The sequence below is a fragment of the Xenopus laevis genome, chromosome 9_10L, assembly GCF_017654675.1.
Source record: "Xenopus laevis strain J_2021 chromosome 9_10L, Xenopus_laevis_v10.1, whole genome shotgun sequence".
NCBI classification, from domain to species: Eukaryota; Metazoa; Chordata; class Amphibia; order Anura; family Pipidae; genus Xenopus; species Xenopus laevis.
In genome coordinates this window covers 29,374,019-29,390,142 of record NC_054387.1, presented here as the reverse complement: position 1 = coordinate 29,390,142, position 16,124 = coordinate 29,374,019, and the positions used below count along the sequence as shown (strand labels likewise).

The following is a 16,124-nucleotide window of genomic DNA, read 5'->3' as shown; positions in this document are numbered from 1 at the left end:
GTTGTATAAAGTATTGATCGGAATCAATGTGGATGATGGAGTGAATGCTGTGTATGAACTACAGAACTGCATACTAGTGAAGAAGCACAGAATGCCAAGGTGTTTAACTCATTGCATGTTGGGAGGGACATCCTGATTGATAAAGCCTGGCTTTACCCCTCAATAGAGCAGTGATACCCCTCAGCCTTCATGGTCCGAGCGAACAGGCACTACTGTCTGTCTTCCGTAATGAGGTATGCCTTCTTCCCCACATTACAGTCGAGCGTGCACTAACAGACGGGACAGTAGCGAAGAGCTTAGCTTCTGGCTTGTGAGTGTAAAAGGGTTTTTACCTTAAAAGGTATATAATCCATAAAAAAATCCTACCTTCCGTACTTCAGGCGTGCCATTCTGATTATTTTCCCATGTCTTCTGGCTTCCTTTTCTTATTTCTTTAGCGCCATCACATCATTTTCTTTGTCTTCTGGCTTCCTTTTCTTATTTCTTTAGCGCCGTCACATTTTACGCAGTGCATTACACAAATTATACTTCATTCACATCTGTCCCTGCCCCACGGGAGCGTACAATCTAAGCTTCCTATCACATTCACTCACAGTTAGGTCCGTTATATGTTTATCTTTTGGCTCACACACACACTTTACGCAGTGGTTTCCAGCAAGTTTACATCATTCACATCAGTCCCTGCCCCACAGGCGGAGCTTACAATCTAAGGATTCTATCACATTCATACCTAGTAGGGTCAGTATTGGCGTGTGGGTTGTATAAAGTATTGATCGGAATCACTGTGGATGATGGAGTGAATGCTGTGTATGAACTACAGAACTGCATACTAGTGAAGAAGCACAGAATGCCAAGGTGTTTAACTCATTGCATGTTGGGAGGGACATCCTGATTGATAAAGCCTGGCTTTACCCCTCAATAGAGCAGTGATACCCCTCAGCCTTCATGGTCCGAGCGAACAGGCACTACTGTCTGTCTTCCGTAATGAGGTATGCCTTCTTCCCCACATTACAGTCGAGCGTGCACTAACAGACGGGACAGTAGCGAAGAGCTTAGCTTCTGGCTTGTGAGTGTAAAAGGGTTTTTACCTTAAAAGGTATATAATCCATAAAAAAATCCTACCTTCCGTACTTCAGGCGTGCCATTCTGATTATTTTCCCATGTCTTCTGGCTTCCTTTTCTTATTTCTTTAGCGCCATCACATCATTTTCTTTGTCTTCTGGCTTCCTTTTCTTATTTCTTTAGCGCCGTCACATTTTACGCAGTGCATTACACAAATTATACTTCATTCACATCTGTCCCTGCCCCACGGGAGCGTACAATCTAAGCTTCCTATCACATTCACTCACAGTTAGGTCCGTTATATGTTTATCTTTTGGCTCACACACACACTTTACGCAGTGGTTTCCAGCAAGTTTACATCATTCACATCAGTCCCTGCCCCACAGGGGGAGCTTACAATCTAAGGATTCTATCACATTCATACCTAGTAGGGTCAGTATTGGCGTGTGGGTTGTATAAAGTATTGATCGGAATCAATGTGGATGATGGAGTGAATGCTGTGTATGAACTACAGAACTGCATACTAGTGAAGAAGCACAGAATGCCAAGGTGTTTAACTCATTGCATGTTGGGAGGGACATCCTGATTGATAAAGCCTGGCTTTACCCCTCAATAGAGCAGTGATACCCCTCAGCCTTCATGGTCCGAGCGAACAGGCACTACTGTCTGTCTTCCGTAATGAGGTATGCCTTCTTCCCCACATTACAGTCGAGCGTGCACTAACAGACGGGACAGTAGCGAAGAGCTTAGCTTCTGGCTTGTGAGTGTAAAAGGGTTTTTACCTTAAAAGGTATATAATCCATGAAAAAAATCCTACCTTCCGTACTTCAGGCGTGCCATTCTGATTATTTTCCCATGTCTTCTGGCTTCCTTTTCTTATTTCTTTAGCGCCATCACATCATTTTCTTTGTCTTCTGGCTTCCTTTTCTTATTTCTTTAGCGCCGTCACATTTTACGCAGTGCATTACACAAATTATACTTCATTCACATCTGTCCCTGCCCCACGGGAGCGTACAATCTAAGCTTCCTATCACATTCACTCACAGTTAGGTCCGTTATATGTTTATCTTTTGGCTCACACACACACTTTACGCAGTGGTTTCCAGCAAGTTTACATCATTCACATCAGTCCCTGCCCCACAGGCGGAGCTTACAATCTAAGGATTCTATCACATTCATACCTAGTAGGGTCAGTATTGGCGTGTGGGTTGTATAAAGTATTGATCGGAATCAATGTGGATGATGGAGTGAATGCTGTGTATGAACTACAGAACTGCATACTAGTGAAGAAGCACAGAATGCCAAGGTGTTTAACTCATTGCATGTTGGGAGGGACATCCTGATTGATAAAGCCTGGCTTTACCCCTCAATAGAGCAGTGATACCCCTCAGCCTTCATGGTCCGAGCGAACAGGCACTACTGTCTGTCTTCCGTAATGAGGTATGCCTTCTTCCCCACATTACAGTCGAGCGTGCACTAACAGACGGGACAGTAGCGAAGAGCTTAGCTTCTGGCTTGTGAGTGTAAAAGGGTTTTTACCTTACATAGTATATAACCATTAAAAACAATCCTACCTTCACTAGTATGCAGTTCTGTAGTTCATACACAGCATTCACTCCATCATCCACAGTGATTCCGATCAATACTTCAGGCGTGCCATTCTGATTATTTTCCCATGTCTTCTGGCTTCCTTTTCTTATTTCTTTAGCGCCATCACATCATTTTCTTTGTCTTCTGGCTTCCTTTTCTTATTTCTTTAGCGCCGTCACATTTTACGCAGTGCATTACACAAATTATACTTCATTCACATCTGTCCCTGCCCCACGGGAGCATACAATCTAAGCTTCCTATCACATTCACTCACAGTTAGGTCCGTTATATGTTTATCTTTTGGCTCACACACACACACACACTTTACGCAGTGGTTTCCAGCAAGTTTACATCATTCACATCAGTCCCTGCCCCACAGGGGGAGCTTACAATCTAAGGATTCTATCACATTCATACCTAGTAGGGTCAGTATTGGCGTGTGGGTTGTATAAAGTATTGATCGGAATCAATGTGGATGATGGAGTGAATGCTGTGTATGAACTACAGAACTGCATACTAGTGAAGAAGCACAGAATGCCAAGGTGTTTAACTCATTGCATGTTGGGAGGGACATCCTGATTGATAAAGCCTGGCTTTACCCCTCAATAGAGCAGTGATACCCCTCAGCCTTCATGGTCCGAGCGAACAGGCACTACTGTCTGTCTTCCGTAATGAGGTATGCCTTCTTCCCCACATTACAGTCGAGCGTGCACTAACAGACGGGACAGTAGCGAAGAGCTTAGCTTCTGGCTTGTGAGTGTAAAAGGGTTTTTACCTTAAAAGGTATATAATCCATAAAAAAAATCCTACCTTCCGTACTTCAGGCGTGCCATTCTGATTATTTTCCCATGTCTTCTGGCTTCCTTTTCTTATTTCTTTAGCGCCATCACATCATTTTCTTTGTCTTCTGGCTTCCTTTTCTTATTTCTTTAGCGCCGTCACATTTTACGCAGTGCATTACACAAATTATACTTCATTCACATCTGTCCCTGCCCCACGGGAGCTTACAATCTAAGCTTCCTATCACATTCACTCACAGTTAGGTCCGTTATATGTTTATCTTTTGGCTCACACACACACTTTACGCAGTGGTTTCCAGCAAGTTTACATCATTCACATCAGTCCCTACCCCACAGGGGGAGCTTACAATCTAAGGATTCTATCACATTCATACCTAGTAGGGTCAGTATTGGCGTGTGGGTTGTATAAAGTATTGATCGCCATCACTATGGATGATGGAGTGAATGCTGTGTATGAACTACAGAACTGCATACTAGTGAAGAAGCACAGAATGCCAAGGTGTTTAACTCATTGCATGTTGGGAGGGACATCCTGATTGATAAAGCCTGGCTTTACCCCTCAATAGAGCAGTGATACCCCTCAACCTTCATGGTCCGAGCGAACAGGCACTACTGTCTGTCTTCCGTAATGAGGTATGCCTTCTTCCCCACATTACAGTCGAGCGTGCACTAACAGACGGGACAGTAGCGAAGAGCTTAGCTTCTGGCTTGTGAGTGTAAAAGGGTTTTTACCTTAAAAGGTATATAATCCATAAAAAAAATCCTACCTTCCGTACTTCAGGCGTGCCATTCTGATTATTTTCCCATGTCTTCTGGCTTCCTTTTCTTATTTCTTTAGCGCCATCACATCATTTTCTTTGTCTTCTGGCTTCCTTTTCTTATTTCTTTAGCGCCGTCACATTTTACTCAGTGCATTACACAAATTATACTTCATTCACATCTGTCCCTGCCCCACGGGAGCGTACAATCTAAGCTTCCTATCACATTCACTCACAGTTAGGTCCGTCATATGTTTATCTTTTGGCTCACACACACACACTTTACGCAGTGGTTTCCAGCAAGTTTACATCATTCACATCAGTCCCTGCCCCACAGGGGGAGCTTACAATCTAAGGATTCTATCACATTCATACCTACTAGGGTCAGTATTGGCGTGTGGGTTGTATAAAGTATTGATCGGAATCACTATGGATGATGGAGTGAATGCTGTGTATGAACTACAGAACTGCATACTAGTGAAGAAGCACAGAATGCCAAGGTGTTTAACTCATTGCATGTTGGGAGGGACATCCTGATTGATAAAGCCTGGCTTTACCCCTCAATAGAGCAGTGATACTCCTCAACCTTCATGCTCCGAGCGAACAGGCACTACTGTCTGTCTTCCGTAATGAGGTATGCTTTCTTCCCCACATTACAGTCGAGCGTGCACTAACAGACGGGACAGTAGCGAAGATCTTAGCTTCTGGCTTGTGAGTGTAAAAGGGTTTTTACCTTACAAGGTATATAATCATTATAAAAAATAGATAAAGTAGAGGACCAAATTAAACAACGGAAAACCAGATCAGCCTATGGACTCAATTACTAAATTAACTGTGTGATACAATAAATAATCTAGATCTTGGAGAAGCAAGTTTTATTGGGGTACCAGCATCAATACGTCTGACAGTCATGGCCAATTTTAACATCAATATTCTCTGCAATTATCTGAGCCTACAGTATCAGTTATCTGACAACAGCATTGAAAGGGCACAAAGGCTGGGGAGTGAGCAAGCCTAGAATAGGAAAAGAAGTCACCTGGTTATAGCAGAATTGATGTTACAGGCATATTGAAAAGTAAGAGATGTCCAGGTACAAGACTATAAGATACAGGTCTTTCCGGACTTCTCAGCCTAAGTATCACAGATGAGACAGAATTCACATCAATATGCAGATACTTATTTCAAAATGACATGCACTTCTCTCTTACATACCCAGCAAAACTATGTATTCATTTGAATGGTCTTCCCCAACCCCCAAACAGCAAGGGAGCACTTGGTTTTACACAGAGAGAACCAGTAGAGCTTTGAAAGTGTACAGTAAATCAGACAGCTACAGCGAAACTTCAATTTTGAGTACCCTGATTTTATATTTCTCACATTTTACATGTTTTTTTGTTGTCTCACCAATTTATAATGCATTTAAGTGGGTGTTTTTCCCTGATTTTACATAACATTTTCCAAAAGTTAACATAAAAATGGTGATCCCAAAATTTGTCATTTGTTTTCTATGAATGTTGTTATTGGTGAAAAAAGAGGTTTAAAATGCTAACCTGTTCCATGCCTTGGTTGTGCCTGTAAATAGTCAATTCTAATTAGGCTGCACCTCATACAGCCATGCACAAGTCACTTATTGCTGTAACTTGTGTATGTGACTGCCAAAGAGGCCTTGCATATGCTTTCCCTAGTGTAACGTTAATTTTGCAATTCTTAACCCTTGTCATTAACAAAGTAAATATTGTATTTCAGAGTAAAGGAGACAGCTGTGCTTGAAGGGGTCCAATTTTAGTGTTTTATAAAATGGACAACTTTTAAATTGGTTGTTATTATTAACTTTTTATAGTTTAGCATTATCTGCCTCCTGACTATTTTAAATGAAAGTCACTGACTTTACCAAAAAACAAATGCTCTGTAAAGCTACAAATGTATTCTTATTGCTATTTTTGATTGCTCAACTTTCTATTCAGGTCCTCTCCTATTCATATATAAGTCTTATTCAAATTAATGCATGGTTGCTAGGGTAATTTGGACAATAGTAACCAAATTGAGACATTCAAACTGTAGAGCTACTGATTAAAAAGCGAACTAAATAAAACACCACAAAGAATAAAAAATGAAAACCAATTGAAAATTGTTTCAGAATATCACTCTTTATCATACTAAAAGATGATGTAAGGGTTAACAACCCCTTGAAAGAATAAGTTGCTTTCACCAATTTCTATTGTCCCCGATTATACCTAAAGTTTTTCTGGTACCCCTAAAAATGTAAAATGTCGGTTCTACTGTATCTAATTTCAGAGAAGAAAACTCTCACTATCCAACAGAACAGGAATGAGCTGTCCTTGAAATGTTACGATACTGAAAAACAGGAAATGTTGGAATTGTAAATATGTAATTAGATGATTGTTACTGATGTTATAATGTCAATCTCTCTCTCTCAATTCTACCGTCTCTTATACAGAAGCCTGACCCACAAAAGTTCTGAAAGTTCTTGCTGGATATCAACTGCGGGGCGGGGTGGAGCCAGGGCTTACCTGACAATGCACAGCTAAGACTTCATGACAGAACACTCAGATGAATACAGGTAACATCACAACCAGCATGCTACACATGTTCAAACAACATATGAGACAGTTTCTTAGAATGTAGGTTGGTTGACCTCGTCAATAAAAAGAAAAAAGATATTAACAAATCTTAAGAAACAAAAACCCAATAGAATATTGTTCTAAAAGAACCTCTGGAAATCGGGAGATACTAGTGTGCTTAAAGCGGCATGGATATGTGGATTCCTATCAGCTCTCTATAAATCCAAACAAAGGGGAGCAGCCATTCTTATTTGCACATCTCTGTCATACAAATTGTATGACCCGGTTTTAAGTGGCTATTTAATATTGTATATTATATGTATATCAGATATCAGACAAAAAATACATGGTAGCCAACATATATGCACTAAATAGCTGAAATCGGGACATTTTTACTTGCCTCACGCAGAAACCTGTGGAAACCTCCTCACCAAACTTGTTCTCCAACTAAGACACACAAAGACAGAACCCCCTAGAAAACATAATAGACTTATTACAGGAAACGTATACCACCTCAAAAACTATTTAACTCTGCTGAATCTCTTGAAATTATTACACCCCAGGGAAAGACAATATTCATACTGACACAGAAAGGTCTCTTCCTTCTACTAATTTCAGATCATACACCAATACACTTAAGCAAATACTTAGCCAAACCAATAATGCAATGTAGACAATGGACTTTCCTACCTACCTCTCACAATCTGAACCTTTTTGAACCACCTTCCTGGAAAAAACATTGGCAAAACTCCATTGAGAATAGATCTCTGGGAAGACCCAATTTTAAGGGCAAAATAACCTATGTAGCTAAAAGAAGACTCTACCTTTATACAAATGATGGAAGATGCTAAAATGGCCCATGAGATTTATATTAAATATTAGAACTCCGCAAAAAGAAGAAATAAATATGGAGGTTAAATAATCGTTAGAAACCCACATACAAACCCAAGCCAAAACAAAAACTGGAATATTCCAAATATAAATTCTGTAGATGGGGAAACGAAACAGGAAGCATGCTGGTTAACCGAACCAAATCACACTCCAAAGCCAAATACATATTGAAATAGCAAACTCCAGGGACCAACACATCATGCATCAACCCTAAATTGATTACCAGCATTTAGAGAGTAGTGAAATACTCTGCCGAGGAACCACCTAAAGACCTGATACAACTAACAAAAATACACAAGATGTAGAATGAGATGTTTAATTTGCCAATAAGGACAGCAGATATATCAGGCCTAATAAAAGCACTGGCCACTCATAAATCACCAGGCCCAGATGGTTACACAGCAGAATATAATAATGAACCCACATATCATACACCAATTAAGTAATGTCTATAATGCAATGTTCGAGAGAGGTGAAATAAATATTGACCTCACGGAAGCATACACTAATCGCCAAACCGAATACAAACCCCATGCAAATGACCTCCTGCCACCTAATATTCCAGTTGAATGTCAACCTTAAAATTATTAAGATACTGGCCTAGAGACATCAACTTGTCAAGTTGTTTTCACCTTAAGAAGTATATTAAGTGTGATGTAGAGAGTGGCATTCTAAAACAATTAGCAGTTGTTCTTCAATCCTTTCCTATTTTTGAGTTATTTAGCTTTTTATTCACTAGTGCTCCATTTTGCAATTTCAGCAATCTGGTTGCTAGGATGCAAATTACCCTAGCAACCCTGCACTGATTTGAATAAGATACTGGAATATGAATCGGATAGGGACTGAACAGAAAGATAAGTAATAAAAAGTAGCATTAACTATAAATGTGTAGCCTTACAGAACATTTGTTTTTTAGATGGAGTCAGTGACCCCTATTTTAAAGCTGGAAGTTAGAAGAAGGCAAATGTTTCAAAAACTATAAAAAAGGAAAAATAAAGGCCAAAGCAAAATAGTTTTAGAACTAGCCATTCTATAACCAGTTAAAAGTTAACAGAAAAAATGAACACCCCTTTAACAAAGCACCAGCTAGGCTTTGTACGCAATCGACAGTCAACACGGGGTATTAGGGTGGCAATAACGGCTACAATAATTTTTGCTAGGGACAAGGAAAGTAGAGACTTCCCTTTGAGCCTTGACACGGAGACAGCATTTGAAAACATTTTATGGCTTTTACTTCAGTGCACTCCATATTGGAATGCTGGGTGACACTTTCACATATTGCATCAGAAAATGTATACACTCAAAATAAGCTACTCATCAATGGCACCATGACCAACTCAATAGACATAAACTGAGGTGTGCCTCCTCTCCCTTCTTTTGTTTAACCTAACATTATGCCCTCTCCTTAGGCTCCTTTGAGATATGACAGCATTCCAAGGCATCAAAATCTGTTCACATGAAACAAAGCTTACAGCATTTCGTTTTATTTAACAAAGCAGAAACAGGGCCTGCCACACATCCTATCCTTCATCCAACAATATGGCCAAGTCTAATGAATAATAAAGGGAAACCCAGATGGAGAAGAAAATACAGCTTTAAATGAGCTAAGAACACAATCACTTACTTTAGCAGACAAATACAGAAGAATTCACATAATATATATGCATATAACATCACATATTGCATACAGGAAATTCTACAGGAAACCAAACAATGGCAAGCACATCACATGTGTGTCATAATCTGCCTGCCATATTCTCCCTGTATGTGCTATACTTTGCCTGTGTGTGCCATACTCTGCCTGCACTATTCTGCGTGTATGAACAATACTGTGCTTGCGCTAATCTGCCTCTGAGTACCACACCAGCTGCCCTCCTGTGCCTGTGTGTGCCATACTCTGCTTTCATGTGCTCTGTATGTTCCATATTCTGTCTGCCCTACTCTACATGTGTGTGCCATTTTCTGTCTGCCCTACACTGCCTGTGTTCTACATTCTGCCTACCCTACTTTTTTCTTTTTTTGAGTTTTGAGTACCCTGATTTTATATTTCCCACATTTGACTTTTTTTTTTGTTGTCCCACCAATTGATAATGCATTAAAGTGGGTGTTTTCCCTGATTTTACATAACATTTTCCAAATTTTAACTTGAAAATGGTGATCCAAAAATTTGCCATTTGTTTTCTATGAATGTTATTATTAGTGAAAAAAAAGGTTTAACCTGCTAACCAGTTGCATGCCTTGGTTGTGCCTGTAAATAGTCAATTCTAATTAGGCTGTACCTCATACAGCCATGCACAAGTCACTTATTGCTGTAGCTTGTGTATTTGACTGCCAGAGAGGTCTTGCATATGCTTTCCCTAGTGTAACATTAATTTTGCAATTAGTAACCCTTGTCATTAACAAAGTAAATATTGTATTTCAGAGTAAAGGAGACAGCTGTGCTTGAACTGGTCCAATTTTAGTGTTTTATAGAATGGCCAACTTTTAAATTGGTTGTTATTATTTACTTTTTATATTTTTGCATTATCTGCCTTCTGACTCTTTCCAGCTTTCAAATGAAAGTCACTGACCTCACCAAAAAACAAATGCTCTGTAAAGCAACAAATATATTCTTATTGTTATCTTTGATGGCTGAACTTTCTATTCAGGTCCTCTCATTTTAATATGTGTCAAATTAATTCATGGTTGCTAGGGTAATATGGACCATAGTAACCAAATTGAGACATTCAAACTGCAGAGCTGCTGATTAAAACGCTAAATAAATAAAACACCACAAATAATAAAAAATATTGTGGTGTTTTATTTATTTAGCTTTTTAATCAGCAGCTCTGCCGTTTGAATTGAAAAGTGTTTCAGAATATCACTCTTTATCATACTAAAAGATAATGTAAGGGTTAACAATCAGTTGCTTTCCCTAATTTCCATTGTCCCAGATTATACCTAAAGTTTTTCTGGTCCTCCGAAAAATATAAAATGTGGGTTCTACTGTAGATAATTTCAGAGTAGAAAACTCTCACTACCAAACAGAATAGATACTGGAAAACAGGAGCAAATGTTGGAATTTTAAATATGTAATTAGATGATTGTTATTGATGTTATAATGTCAATCTCTCTCTTAATTCTACAGTCTCTAGTACAGAAGCCTGACCTACAAAAGTTCTGAAAGTTCACAGAGGCTGGAAATCAAGGGCAGGGCGGGGTGGAGCCAGGGCATACCTGGCAATGCACAGCTAAGACTTCATGACAGAACACTCAGATGAATACAGGTAACATCACAACCAACACACTACACATGTTCAAACAACCTATGAGACATTTCTTGCAATGTAGGTTGGTTGACCTCACCAATCAAAAGAATAAAGATATTAACAAATCTCAAGAAACTAAAACTCAATAGAATATGTTTATAAAAGAACCTCTGGAAATCGGGAGATACTAGTGTGCTTAAAGCGCCATGGTTATATGAATTCCACTCAGCTCTCTATAAATCCAAACAAAAGGGAGCAGCCATTCTTATTTGCACATCTCTGTTATACAAATTGTATGACCTGATTATAAGTCGCTATTTAATATTGTATATTATATGTATATCAGACAAAAAATACATGGTAGCCGACATATATGCACTAAATATCTGAAATCGGGACATTTTTACTTGCCTCATGCAGGAACCTATGGAAAACCCCTCATCAAACTTGCTCTGTAAGTCAGACACAGAAAGACAGGACCCCCTACAAAACATAATAGACTGATTACAGGAAACCTATACCAACTCAAAAACTATTTAACTCTACTGAATCTCCTGAAATTATTCGACCCCAGGGAAAGACAATATTCATACTGACACAGAAAGGCCTCTTCCTTCTACTAATTTCAGATCTTACAGCAATACACATAAGCAAATACTTAGCCAAACCAATAATGCAATGTAGAAAATGGACTTTCCTACCTACCTCTCACAATCTGAACCTTTTTGAACCACCTTCCTGGATAAAAACATTAGCAAAACTCCATTGAGAAAAGATCACCAGGAAGACCCAATTTTGAGGGCAGTCATCAGAAGAACAAAATAACCTATGTAGCTAAACGGAAACTCTACCTTTAGTCTAATGATGGTAGATGCTAAAAAGGCCCATGAGATTTATATTAAAAATCACAACCCAGCATCAAAAGGAAAATATATAGAGGTCAAGCAATTGTTAGAAACCCACATACAAACCCAAGCCAAAAGAAAAACTGGAATATTTCAAATATAAATTCTGTAGATGGGAAAAGAAACAGGGAGCATGCTGGTTAACACACTCCAAAGCTAAATACATATTGAAATTGAACCAACGCATCATGCAACAACCCTAAATTGATTACCAGCATTTAGAGAGTAATGAAATACTTTGCTGTGGAACCACCTAAAGACCTGATAAAACTAACAAAAATATAATCAGATGCAGAGGGCGATGAGCATCAAAGGAAAAACATATAGAGGTTAAGCAATTGTTAGAAACCCACATACAAACCCAAGCCAAAACATAAACTGGAATATTCCAAATAGAAATTCTAGGGATGGGGAAACTAAACAGGGAGCCTGCTGGTTAACCAAATCACACTCCAAAGCTAAATACATATTGAAATAGCAAACTCCAGGGACCAACACATCATGTATCAACCCTAAATTGATTACCAGCATTTAGAGAGTAGTGAAATACTCTGCTGAGGAACCACCTAAAGACCTGATAAATCTAACAAAAATACACAAGATGCAGAGGGAGATGTTAAATTTGCCAATAAGGACAGCAGATATATCAGACCTAATAAAAGCACTGGCCACTCATAAATCACCAGGCCCAGATGGTTACACAGCAGAATATTACAAAATACTGAACCCACATATCATACACCATTAAGGAATGTCTATAATGCAATGTTCCAGAGAGGTGAAATAAATATTGACCTCACGGAAGCATACACTAATCGCTAAACCGAATACAAACCCCATGCAAATTACCTCCTGCCACCTAATATTCCAGTTGAATGTCAACCTTAGAATTATTAAGATACTGGCCTAGAGACATCAGCTTTAGTTGTTTTCACCTTTAAATGTATATTAAGTATGATGTAGAGAGTGGCATTCTAAAACAATAACAGTTGTCCTTCAATCCTTTTCTATTTTGAGTTATTTAGCTTTTTATTCACTAGTGCTCCAGTTTGCAATTTCAGCAATCTGGTTGCTAGGATGCAAATTACCCTAGCAACCATGCATTGATTTGAATAAGATACTGGAATATGAATCGGATAGGGACTGAACAGAAAGATAAGTAATAAAAAGTAGCATTAACTATAAATGTGTAGCCTTACAGAACGTTTGTTTTTTATATGGAGTCAGTGACCCCTATTTTAAAGCTGGAAGTTAGAAGAAGGCAAATATTTCAAAAACTATAAATAAAGAAAAAAAAAAGGCCAAAGCAAAATAGTTTTAGAACTAGCCATTCTATAACAAGTTAAAAGCTAACAGAAAAAATGAAAAGCCCTTTAACAAAGCACCAGCTAGGCTTTGTACGTAAGCGACAGTCAACACGGGGTATTAGGGTGGTAATAATGGCTACAATCATTTTTGCTAGCCCTATGCTGCCTGTCTGTTCCACATTCTGCCCGCCCTACTGTACCCGTGTGTGCCATACTCTGCCTGCAGTATTCTACCTATATGTGCAATACTCTGCTTGTTCTTTTCTGCCTGTGTGTGTCATACACTGTCTGCTGCATGCTGCCTGTGTGTGCCATACTCTGCTTGCCCTATGTTAGAACCAGGGCCCAGTGTTACTTTGCTTAGGTGCCCGTCATCACTAATAGCAACCGTTACGTTTGATATATGCTTTAAAAGCACCTAAAACCTCCTAAAACAAACTGGTACTGCCTATTCCAATCTAAATTATTTAAACCTGATTAAGTACACATGCATTATTTTCCACAAAATGTGTCCCTAGCATGTCTGTGCTGCACTTACTGGCTCCATCTTACCTTGCTAGAAAGGTTGCTTTACAAACTTTGAACATAATTAAAACCTGATTTAGTACAAATTAATTATCATTTCCCATCATATGTGTTCCTAGTGCATCTGTGCTGCACTTACCTCTGACCTAAAGCTGCGTCTGACAATCTTGTAACTGTTACTAGTGTTTTCAACTGTCACTTTGTAGTTCAACTATAGCTACAATCTGCAGGTTGAAAAGCGCTTCTCTAAAGTGTTACTGATTTCAGCTTGTCTTACTGAAAAAGTTACTATACATACTTTAAACATGATTAAAACATGATTTAGTACAAATGCAATGCTATTTCCCCTAATATGTGCCTCTAGTGCATCTGTGCTGTCCTTACCTCTGATCTAAAGGTGCATCTGACAATCTTGTAACTGTCACTAGTGTTTTCAACGGTCAATTTGTAGTTCAACTAAAGCTACAATCTCCAGGTTGGAAAGCCCTTCTCTAAAGTGTTACTAATTCTAGCTTGTCTTACTGAGAAAGTTACTATACACACTTTTAACATGATTAAAACATGACTTAGTACAAATGCCATTTCCCCTAATATGTGCCTCTACTGCATCTGTGCTGTCCTTACCTCAGATCTAAAGCTGCATCTGACAATCATGTAACTTGTTACTGATTCCAGCTTGTCTCACTGGAGATATTACTATACACACTTTAAACATTAAAACATGATTTAGTACACATGCAATGTCTGAGGGCATAGTAGGTATGGTCAACCTGCACACAGATCTGGGTTGGTGTGACAGCCTTGGGCTTTTGTTGCAACACAAGCTGTTCCCAGTGTGCAAATATGCAAATTGGGGATTTAACTAAAAATTATTTATAAAAACCTAAGACCAAAGGGCACAACCCAATCCATCATCTTAATAGTAAGATCCACACCCTTGAGGTAAGGGAATTTGGTGGTGTCCCTACCTGGGAAAACGTCATTATGTCGAGCTGTAGCTGATGGGAGATAAAATCCTATTCACTTCACTGCCTTCTCTTGCCAACAACAACTTCCTCCCACAGCTGGTACCAGGGCATGATGGGAAAGTGTTTAGCCAATCAGTAAGTTGGCCTTAGACATATGGTGGATGGAGCTTCACAGTCAATACCAGGACACTAGGAAAGAGAGCTTAACCAGTAAGGTAGTTGGGCTAAACCACTAGCTAAAATACTGTAAGAAGGGGGGGGCAGCTAAGCTACAAGTGCAGAAATGCCAGAATCATTTCAAACATAATTCATGTTGTTGATGTCATTGCAAGCTGATATAGTTAGCTGTTTTTGCATGCTGATAGCTAATCCCCCTGTGTGGAGAGCCCACATATGAACTGCTAGTAAAAATGTTGAGAGATTTACAGTGTTGTGGCACAGATTTTGATCTGATTATGGAAATCTGGAAATCCCCCAGTTTAAGTACCTGTTTATTTAGAAAGATGGTAGATTGGAGCCCATCACCTTTGAACCCCCCCTGGTACATTGAGTAGTACAAGTACATCAGGAAATTATACACTCATGTTCCAACTAAGCTACTCATCAATGGCACCATAACCAACTCAATAGACATAAACGGAGGTGTGCCTCCTCTCCCTTATCTTGTTTAACCTAACATTAGGCCCTCTCCTTAGGCTCCTTAGAGATATGACAGCATTGCAAGACATCAAAATATGTTCACATGAAACAAAGCTTACAGCATTTTGTTATATATAATAAAGCCAAAACAGGGCCACACATATTATCCTTCATCCAACAATATGGCCAAGTCTCTGGGTATCCTTGTGGAAAAAATTCAAACTGCTCACGCACACCCAGTAGAATACTAACCCTGGTGCTCGGGGAAAAGGGCTTCGGCAAACCCACGACAATATGAAGAAAAGAATTCACCGGCACACAGGTATTGCTGGCAGGGTGAAAGCCCTTGCTTTAAAGTTTAATAGTGCGACATGCAACGTTTCGGGGACAACCCCTTTATCAAGCATGCTTGATAAAGGGGTTGTCCCCGAAACGTTGCATGTCGCACTATTAAACTTTAAAGCAAGGGCTTTCACCCTGCCAGCAATACCTGTGTGCCGGTGAATTATTTTCTTCAAGTCTCTGGGTATTGCATTAGCATTGATGTGAAACATTACTAATGAGTAATAAAGGGAAGCCCAGATGAAGTAGAAAATACAGCCTTAAATGGGCCAACAACACAATCACTTACTGTAGCAGACAAATACAGAAGAATTCACATAATATATATGCACATAACATCACATTTTGCATACAGGAAATTCTACAGGAAACCAAACAATGGCAAGCACATTATAATCTGCCTTCCATATTCTCCCTGTATGTGCTTTAGTTTGCTCATGTGTGCCATACTGTATGAACAATAATCTGTCTGTGTTGATCTGCCTCTGAGTACCATTCCACCTGCCC

General features: G+C 39.2%; 1 long non-coding RNA gene across 6 annotated transcripts in view; it reads left to right on the top strand.

Moving 5' to 3' along the window:
* Positions 1-16,124, top strand: part of LOC121397882 — a 122,802-nt gene that overhangs the window by 105,168 nt on the left and 1,510 nt on the right. For all 6 annotated transcript variants that reach the window (XR_005964008.1, XR_005964003.1, XR_005964009.1 and 3 more), the window contains 2 exons: positions 6,669-6,791; positions 10,811-10,949. This is a non-coding gene — a long non-coding RNA (uncharacterized LOC121397882). The remainder of the gene's footprint in view (positions 1-6,668; positions 6,792-10,810; positions 10,950-16,124) is intronic.